This window comes from Taudactylus pleione, unplaced genomic scaffold (genome assembly GCF_031769625.1).
Source record: "Taudactylus pleione unplaced genomic scaffold, aTauple2 ptg000707l, whole genome shotgun sequence".
Taxonomy (NCBI): domain Eukaryota; kingdom Metazoa; phylum Chordata; class Amphibia; order Anura; family Myobatrachidae; genus Taudactylus; species Taudactylus pleione.
The window spans coordinates 3,728,543-3,738,661 of record NW_028285109.1 but is presented as its reverse complement, the minus strand read 5'-3'; positions in this window follow the sequence as shown (position 1 = coordinate 3,738,661).

Sequence of the window (10,119 nt, the reverse complement as noted above, 5' to 3'; positions counted from 1 at the left end):
GCATGCTTAATGGTTTTACCAGCCGAGCCCATAAAATCCCTACTCTTCCAAATAGGCCCAAAATCATGGGCCACACCCCAGGCATACCTGGAGTCAGTGTAAATGTTTGCTGTCTGATTTTCAGCCATTATACATGCCTCAGTGAGTGCCCTCAACTCTGCTTCCTGTGCTGAGCAGGAAGGTGGGAGTGGTTGCTGAATCAATACCTCATCTAAGGTGGTGACTGCATACCCTGTTCTTGGGGACCCTTCACAATAATATCTAGAGCCATCTACAAACAATTCCCAGTCTGGATTAGATAAGGGAACATCTGTTACATTCTCTAGTTCCTTCATTTCCATTTTCATATGTTCAAGATAATCATGGTCAGAAAAATTTAGATTTGTATTTTCATGTGACTGTATTTACAGTACATTATCCCCCTCATCATCCTCACTGTTGTGTTCCTTATTGCCATTACCTGATATGTTATCAACAGGTGTATGTATGCCTCCCTTACTATTCCCCTCTTTTGAATCCTGTGTTGGAAGCAATGTAGCAGGATTACACACTGTGCACCTCATAATTGTCACATTGGTAGGACTTAGTGGGGCTACCTCATACTTGGTTAACCTGGCTGCAGAAAGATGCTTAGTTCTGGCCTGGTTAAGTATTTCTGCTACTGAGTGGGGAACCTGTATTATCAATGAGTGGTCCAGCACTAAATCTGCTGCCTTGTCTTTAAGCATAGCTGCAGCTGCTACTGCCTTTATACAAGAGGGTGCTCCTTTGATTACACTATCAAGCTGCAATGAATAATATGCCAGGGGCCTTTGTTTACCACCATGTTCCTGCACTAATAACCCTTGAGCATGTCCTTGTGATTCATGACAGAATAATATAAAAGGCCTGTCATATCTCGGTAATCCTAGTGCTGGTGCTTGGGTAACTGCAGTTTTTATCTGCATAAAAGCTTTCTTCTGTTCTGATGTTAACATTACTGTTTTGTCTTTTGTATCTGTCAACGCTTCATAGAGTGGCTGCATTATGAGGGATGCATTGGCAATCCTTTCCCTGCAATACCCTGTTAGTCCTAGAAATGCTCTGAGTTGCCTGGTGGTAGTGGTCTCTGGCACTGTCTGTATAGCTGATATCCTATCTTGTGTCAAATGTCTTGTACCTTGAGAAATACAATGTCCTAAAAAGGTAACTTGTGTTTGAGCCGTTTGTAATTTTTCTTTTGACACTCTGCAATTTTGTTCACACCGAAAAATATGTAATGATTTAGTTTCACTTTGACACTGTCCCTCTGTATCTGCACATAGGAGCACGTTCTGCAACAACTGGGTGGTCTCAAACTGTGGTCTCCACCCTTGCAGTATGATGGACATAGCCTCTGTAAATGCAGATGGAGAGGTTGCCCCTCCTTGGGGTAATCTTGTCCAGCAATACTGTTTACCCATACTTGTAAAAGCTAAGTAGAGCTGACACTCTGATGTAAGAGGTACAGAAAAAAATGCATTAGCTAAGTCTATTACTGTGAAATGAGTTGCTGTTGCTGGTATTTGGTTTAGCAAGGTGTGTGGATTAGGCACTATAGGTACGTCCACCACCAACCATTTGTTTACCTCTCTTAGATCATGCACCATCCAGTATTCCTGTTTATCATCTGCCCCCACCTTCTTTTTCACTGGAAATAAAGGGGTGCTCCATGGGGACCTGCATTCTCTTATAACCCCTGTTTTCTGATATGCAGCAATCTGCTGCTGTATGGCCTTTTCCTGATCTCTGGTCAGTGGGTATTGTTTAATCTTTACTGGCACTACACCTGGTTTTAAGGTAAGTGTAACCAGTTGTACATCCAGTAATCACATATCTGTTTTACCCTTAGACCATAATTTTTCAGGAACTCCTGAAAGCCAGTCAGGGATCATCACTTCTATCTGTGTCTGGTGTTGCAGAAAATATATTGCTGCTGCTAGCTGACATTGAAGATCCTGCCCTGTACTTCCTTTCAGTATTACATTGCCATCCCTGTACTCAATGGTAGCTTGTAATTCATTAAGGATATCGGCTCCTAACAAATTAACTGGACAGGATGTGGAGGTCAGGAATTCTACAGGCACTTTAATTTCTGCTGACCCCACTGCAACTTTTATGGGCTTACTAACATGTAAGGATACAGTATGTCCTGTTAGTCCTGTTCCAGGAATTGTCTGATTTGTTACATATTTCTTGGGAACATCTTCTGCCCTTAAACGGTACGGCTTGCGCCAGTGTCTATTATACAGTCAGTTTGTTCCCCCCCCCAGGTAATGTCAATTGTATTATTCCCTTGGGACCTGAGGTATTAATAATGGATTGTGGGGGACCTGACACTGGACAGCCTATTTCCTATGGGCTGTGCACTGTTTGAACCCTTACTCCAAATTGCTCCCTTTTCTCTGCCCATATTTTATATTTCTGACAATCCCTTTTCATGTGCCCTGCTTTATGACAGAAGAAACATAACCTTCTCCTTTTTGCTTCTTCAGGTGATACTTTCCTATTTTCTCTGGTCTGTCTAGGCTTTGGTTCATTATAGGGACCATCCTGCATCAAATGAACTGTCACTCTTGGAACCTGACCTCTCTCTCTTACTTTCCTTTTCTTTTCTTCTTCTATAGCTCTTAATACATCCAGTACAGCTGGAAGTGTCATAGTACCTGCTTCTGGTCTCTTTTGGTATAGTTCCACCCTCAAATTTTCAAGTAAGCCTCCCAAAAAAGCAGTTCTAAGCAACCACTCATGGGTAGGATTATTATCTTGGAATCCCCTATCTAAGTGTGACTGGTGTGTTTGATCATAATAATCCTTTACTGACTGTCCCATTCTCTGCCGGCCTTCAGGCACAGCAGGCATACGCTGCTGTTGCTGCTCACACCACCTCCTTAACCTAGTAACAAAGAGTGTCCCTGACTCAGGAGTTTATCTGTTATCTCACCTGGGGCTCCCACTACTCCTGCTTCACCTATTGGCAGAGCTAGTATTTCTGTCAGGCTGCCTGCTCCCACTGTCATCCTACATATTTCCTCCAAATATGCCCAAGTAGCTCCCCAAATAGCTACTAATCTCTCCACATATCTGTGGAGGGCCATTGGATTCTTTCTGGTGTCTGGGGCTTTATTTACAATATCATTCATCTCTGCTGCTGTCCAGGGTCTATACTGATTTTGGGTTCTCACTCTTATCATAACTGCTGCATTCTGGGGATTTGGTTCAAACACGTCATTTGTAGTTACAGGATTAGCCTCTACAGATGTGTTTTGGTATGGGGGTGGACCTGTCCCTTTCTGAAACTACATCTGTTCACCCCCACAGTGTTCACAGCCGCAAGGTTCATCATTCTTGCACACCCATGTCCTGTGTCTGTTTTTATTAAACATCCAAGGCATTAAGGTACCTGCCCACCCTTGTATGGGAATGGGGCTGAAATTTCCTCCTGCATAAGGCAGTGGAGGAGCTGGTGGTGTAACGGGTGATAAGTGTGGAGGTGATGGATAATGAGGTGATCTGGTTAAGACTTGTTGATCACAGGGTTCCCCTGGCCAGGGCACTTGATTCCCACAAAATGGACAATTAGTGTTAGCATTAGGTACACATTTACCACATCCTGGGCATTTCCTGCCTTCCCTTACTGGTGTGGTAAATGGAGCCAAACTTGGGTACTTTGGGCTTAAATCAGGGGCTGTTGGTGATGCCTGTTGATTTACAAAAGGGATCACTGGGACAAGCCTCACAATATTTGGACCACAATCTTCCATAAACTCAGTGTCTTGTGTTACCTCCTGTTCTTTATGTATTTCTTTGGCTACCTTTAACCAAGCCTGTACTTGCTTGCCTACTTTCTTACACTATATCCAAGCCTTGTTTTCTTTTGCAAAGGTTTCCCATCTTACAGGATCTAGGGAACCCACACTTGGCATCCCTGCTTTCTGTAGTATCTTTTGAATATCTTTAAGTGCACTTTTACCCTCCCTGGATTTGACTAGATTCACAGGAGCACATGGTAATTCTTTTACCATGCCTTTACTGCCCTGAGCCCCCATTGTGGGTTTTTTAAGCTCCTAGTCTTTCCTGAATCCCCTGAGGAATCTTTATTTTATTCAAAAGAACAGTTGCTACTTATTCTGCATTCCTACTGGGTAACCATACAACAATACCTGTCTTATCACCTTCAAATACCTATCAGCTGGCAACCCCCTAATAACTAGACAGGCTACTACTGAACTATCCCTGCACAAATTACTGGCTAGCTAATTTATTAGTCCAGCCCAGTCCTTATCTATCCTGGTAGCCAAATATGTTAACACCCTATGAGACAAATATATACCACAGGGATCCTCTGATTTATTACAGCTATTGGATCAGGACTTATAAATGATCTGGTTTTCTGTAATACCACTACACAAGTACACCCCTCAAACTTTAGTTATATGTGGTTCATATATCAGACTCTGAAGACCTGTTATCCCTGTCCTTAAAAAGACAATACAGTATTCCCAATGTCACTATAACACTCCCACAGATTATGACCCACTGTTCTAATCCTTCTGGCATGCTACACAGATAAATAACATGTACATCCCTTCAGCCCCAGGCACCCCTAGGGGTACCAACGTGGAAATGTGAAGGACCCTATCCCGAATCAATGGGCACTTTTCTCTGCACTCCTAAACACTTTTACCGTGTTTAGGTGCTAGGTGTCACTTTTTACAGCTACTATGAGAGCAAGGAGATCAGTGAATGTCTCAACCCAGGGATCACTCCTCTCAAAAGACAGGACAAGCCTCTAATAGCAGATGAGAGGTGCAGTCTTTGGTTGATTATTTAAAGATCTGGTTCCTTTATATACATCTCACAGTTAGCACACATACAATCACACTCCTTTCACTCACTTCAAGACAAGACAACTTATACTTTAAAAGAGCAGGTTTGGCATACAATATATTCATAGATCCCCGATTAGCCCATCCATACTGAACCCCACAATACTAATCAGGAAGTGCAGAAGAGAGCATTGAAAAGCGCAAATGCGCATTTATTTTTCAATACTCACCCGTGTTTTGCTTCTGCAGTTCCAAATTTTCAAGTGGACATCCATCAGTATAGACAGGCAGTTGGGGATCCCACAAAATGTTAGGGTGATGAGGCTTCCTACCCCTGGATCACAGTATGCAAAACACTACTCCTGTTCTTAATTTTCCTTCCAGCCAGCTGGGGAGATGATGAAAACTCAACACACACTGTGGTGAATCCACTCAGCTCTCAGAGGCACATCCTCTTTGAGCTGTCTTTTATAAGTTCAGAAAACTGCTGTCTCAAACATTTGCCCAAAATAGTTTGACAGAAAAGAATACATATGATTGATTTCACAAGTACATAGGATGTATCAATGCGTCTTCAGTATGTCTTTTTTTTTTTTACAGTGTCCAGACTTAGTATCCTATTCTGGGATCCTTCAGCTGCTGTTGTCTTGTAACATGCTCGTTCAGTATAATGCTGGCTTAATCTCATGATATTTGTGTAAAGGAAAATGGCTTTTTCTGATAAATCATACAGTATGTTTTAAATAAACACTATAAATTATTATCGACTCTCACACATCCACAACTGGTTACCCTCTTTGGTGCAGATGTCTTTCCTAAATGAATTAATGGGAGTTATTCTCATTAATGTGGGTTTTTTTGCAGCCAATTAAATCATCATGTTCCCAGCACCTCCACCATCTTACTTTGAAATCCCAGCAGAAGGTGCTCCCTGTGTAAGAGATACAAGAGACATACTTGATCCACCACCATCGTACAAGAGTCTCTTCAGCAGAGGGTAGGACAAAGCAAATGTCACTGTCATAGCTATAAATGATTGCCCCCCCAACCCTAACCATCTCCCTAACCCCAACACTTACCATCGGGATGCTGGCGCCGGGATTCTGACAGGTGTCGTGATTGTGGTGCCGGGATCCCGACAGCTGGGATAGTAACTATATCCCAAAATAACAATGGATATATAAATATACAATAAAAGCTATGGGGTATATATAATGGGTTGGGTAAAACGCAGATGCTGGAAGCTCGAACATTCATAATCCCGAAGGAGGAGGTAAGTCCCCTAACCCTACCCTTCTCCCCCACCTAACCCTAACCCTCCCTTAGGGGTGCCTAACCCTAAAACTCCCAGGTTGGTGCTTAACCCTAAAACCCTAAGTCCCCCCCAGGGGTGCCTAAACCTAACCCTCCCTCCCTCCCGCACCCTAAACCTAACCCTCCTGGGAGGGTGCCTAGCCCTAAGTCCCCCCGTGGGTGCCTAAACCTAACTCTCCCCCCCTCCGCGGGTAACAACTAAGTGTCCCCACCTTATCTTAGCTCAGGAAGCCGCCTTGTTGGGATTCTGTTGTCGGGCTGAAGATAGGCATCTGAATTTAGACGCCTGTCTTTAGTCCTGTGTCGGGATTTAGACGGAGGGATTTAGACGGACGGTTTCCTGTCCATCGTTATATTGACTGTATAATATATAATAACCTAGGACTTGTAGGCAGCTGCAAGATTGCTTTTTTTTAGTTGCTGGATTTAAATGGAGCGATTCAATTATTTCGACGACAGCTATATTTTTAAGGCGCCCAACGTGGCCGTGGCTGTACATACATATGACCTGCAATTCTTCGTTCATGTAGACCCAAAAACTGTCAGACTCTTCAAGGAATAAAATTCACTATGATTATATTTTCAACATCTTTATGTGGTAATATTATAATATGGCAATAAATACTTCCTTTATACTCAGAGATAAAATCATACACAGTTTCATATACTCAGTGGTGTAACTAGGGTATATGGAGCCCAGGGCAAATTTGAAAAGGGAGCTACCCCCCCCGATGTGCGTGCGCCAAAGGCGCACGCGGAAAAAAAATGGGCGTGGTCACTTAAAAATGGGGTGTGTCAACATGACACACCCCTTTATTTTCAAACTGAACATTCCTATCCATATGCACCTTAACCCCAGTAGTACCCCTTATACAGTACCCCCAGTATGAAGTTGTGGTCGCTCTTATGCAGGCCCATAGTAGTGCCCCTTATACAGTATCCCCAGTAGTGGTCCCCCTTATACAGCCCCCAATTAGTTCCCCTTACTCAGTCCCCCCAGTAGTGGCCCCCCCAAATGCAGTGCCCCACGTAGTGTTCCCCCTTATGCAGTGTCCCCAGTAGCAGTCCCCACAATGCAGTGCGCCCAGTAGCGGTATCCCCTTATGCAGTATCCTTTATATGGTGCCCCCAGTAGTAGTCCCTCCCTATGCAGTGCCCTTTATATAGTGCCCCCAGCAGTAGTCCCCCCCATGCAGTTTTCCCAGTAGTGGTCCCCTTATGCAGGCACCCTGTAGTGATCCCCCCTATCCAGTGCCCCCTGTAGTGGCCCTTCCTATTATTGCTCCCAGTAGTGGTCCCCCAAGTGCAGTGCCTCTAGTAGTAGGCCCCTTTTATAATGCCCCCAGTGGTAGTTTCCTCCCAAGTAGTAGTCCCCAGTAGAGGTTCCCCCTCCCGATTATGTGCCCCAGTAGTAGCCCCCCCAGTAAAGGTCCTGCCAATGGCGCCTCCAGTAGTAGCCACCCCTCCCCCAGTAGAGGTCCCCCCAGTAGTAGCCACCCCCCTCCCCCGTTGTGCAGGTAGGTTTAAAAAAAAAAATATATATATATATAAAAATATACTTACCTGAATCCCTGCTCCTGCTCCTGTCCGCGACGCCGCTCCCGCCTGCCAGTCCGCCCGGGCTGGCGCGCTCAGCATTATGGGACAGACGTCATGACGTCAGTCCCATTACCCACTGCAGGAGCCGGACGGAAGTCCGGCTCTTGCAGTGGGTGCTGCAGCAGTCAATGAGAGTCTATCTGACTCTCATTGGCTGCTGTTTAACACACACATCGCCGCCAGCGCTGGCGGCGACGCATGTGTTATGCACAGCCTGAGCCCGCCTCCTAGCGCTATTGGGCAAGCGCTCAGGGGGAGGGAACGGGCTCAGGTGTGAAGCACAGGACCGGCGCTGGAAGCCTAGCGCCGGTCCTGTGTAAATGTGTAGCACTGACGCACTCATTGCGGCCAGCGCTACATTGGCTACCTAGGGCGGGCGGGCTGGTACCGTGGCCGGCGGCGCCCCCCTGCGCCGCTGGTCCAACGGCGCCCAGGGCACACACCCCGCTCGCCCTGCCTTAGTTACGCCACTGCATATACTGTACATATAAGTATACACTAATATTAATTGAACATTGTAGCAAAATGTAAAATCAATACAATTAAAGTATATATGTGGTTTTCTAAATTGTAAATTAAAGGGTTGTAACAGTTTGTACAGTTTTAAGCAGATGCACAGTTTATCTCCATAAATTAAGTTAGGCTTGGTGTTCAGAAGAATAAAATGTCATTTTTCTGTTATACTATATGGCGGTAAATATGACTAACTGTGCTGGACTATAATAGTCCTAACAACTTAAATACATGTTTTCCAAGTCATCAATTTGCTGTATATTCTGTATGAATATTATCCAGGGTGAACACTCAAATACACCATTTACACCAGAGCAATAATCTGTTTTTGCTGGGTCTACCTGGGTTGCAGCTCAGTGTAAAAGAGTTCCTGAAAAATAACCCGGGTCAAGTGACCTAGCAATCCCACCCAGGTAGCTACCAGGGTCAGACCAAGGATGGACTTGGGTAATGGTGCAGTGTAAACGGTGCAACCTGCATAGGCAAACGCAGGGGGGGTTTCTGTCTGCCTGGAAACCCCCCTCCCCAGCCCACACCATGACCACAATAGAAATAGTAATATAATAGATTGTTACTAGTGCTGCATGTTCTTCTCAGTATCACAAATGAAATAATTAGTACCACCTGTGGATCTTTTAACATCAGCCAGTAATAAATAACCAGTGCACAAACTAGAAGATTTGGAAAATATGCACTGTTAGAGATACACTGCTATATAGCCCAATATGTAGATACAGTAGATGTCCAGGACAGTGCTAGGTTCTTCTGCTGCTCCTCCAGGCTCCCGGACTTGCTCCAATAGTCTGGAATGGTGCCCACATCTAAAATAAATACATTCAACTAAGGCAGGATGGCCTACTGAAGCATCTAATGGCTTACTGTGATCACTGGTCCTGTATATGCTGGAATTATTACACACAATACACTTTGTATGATGCTTATTAAAGCTGGTTAAGTACTAATTCTGCCCTCTTCATTGACAGGTCACAGTCGCTCTAAAATTAAGCATTTGGAAACCCCTCTCTGAAAATCCTGCGTTTGCCACTGACCTGGGTTATCCGACATGGGTCATGCCTAAAATGATCTGATGGTGGTTGTGGAGCAGTCACCTCCCACTTTTTATGACCTCACAAGTTTAGCAGGACAGACCCAGGTTCAGTGTGAACGGTGCTGACCTGAGAATAACCCAGATCGATGATGCTGTGTAAACAGTATCTGACCTGGGTTGAAACCATGTCTGAAAACCCAGGTCGGGCCCAGGTTTTTGGTGGAAAAGAGGTAAAAGTATCCCTCTCATATAGGTTTCCACTTATATAGCTGAAAGTCCATTAAAGTTTAATAACCTCAGAGCTGGACCCTAACAATACCTCATATGGTCAGCCATGCAAAAGCCAGAGTATAATACCCCTTTTACAACAAAGTCCCAGGTCTGACCCGGGATTTGGAACACATTTCCAACCTGGATCAGACCCGGGCCAGTCCCTCTTTTACACTGTGGCTCCGATCCGGGCACACCGTTCACACCGGAGCCAGGTCAGCACTGACCCAGCTCTGCGGCGCAGGTGAGCAGCACTTCTTAACCTCCCTCCCCCTCCGCGACCCCCTTACCTTACTCCAAAGTGGCCCGGAGGCACGGAGGGCAGGTGGGGTGCGCTGCTTCGTTCTGGTCAGCCCGGCACTGGACGCTTGGAGATTATGTCATCTCCAAGCACCACTGAAGTCGGCCAATCGGACGGCATGCGGCACCACCTGGGTCATCGTGACCGTTTACACTGCAGGGTGACACGGGAATGACCTGTGCTCAACCCTGCGATCCAGCCGGGTCGGATCCCTGGGTCACTGGACC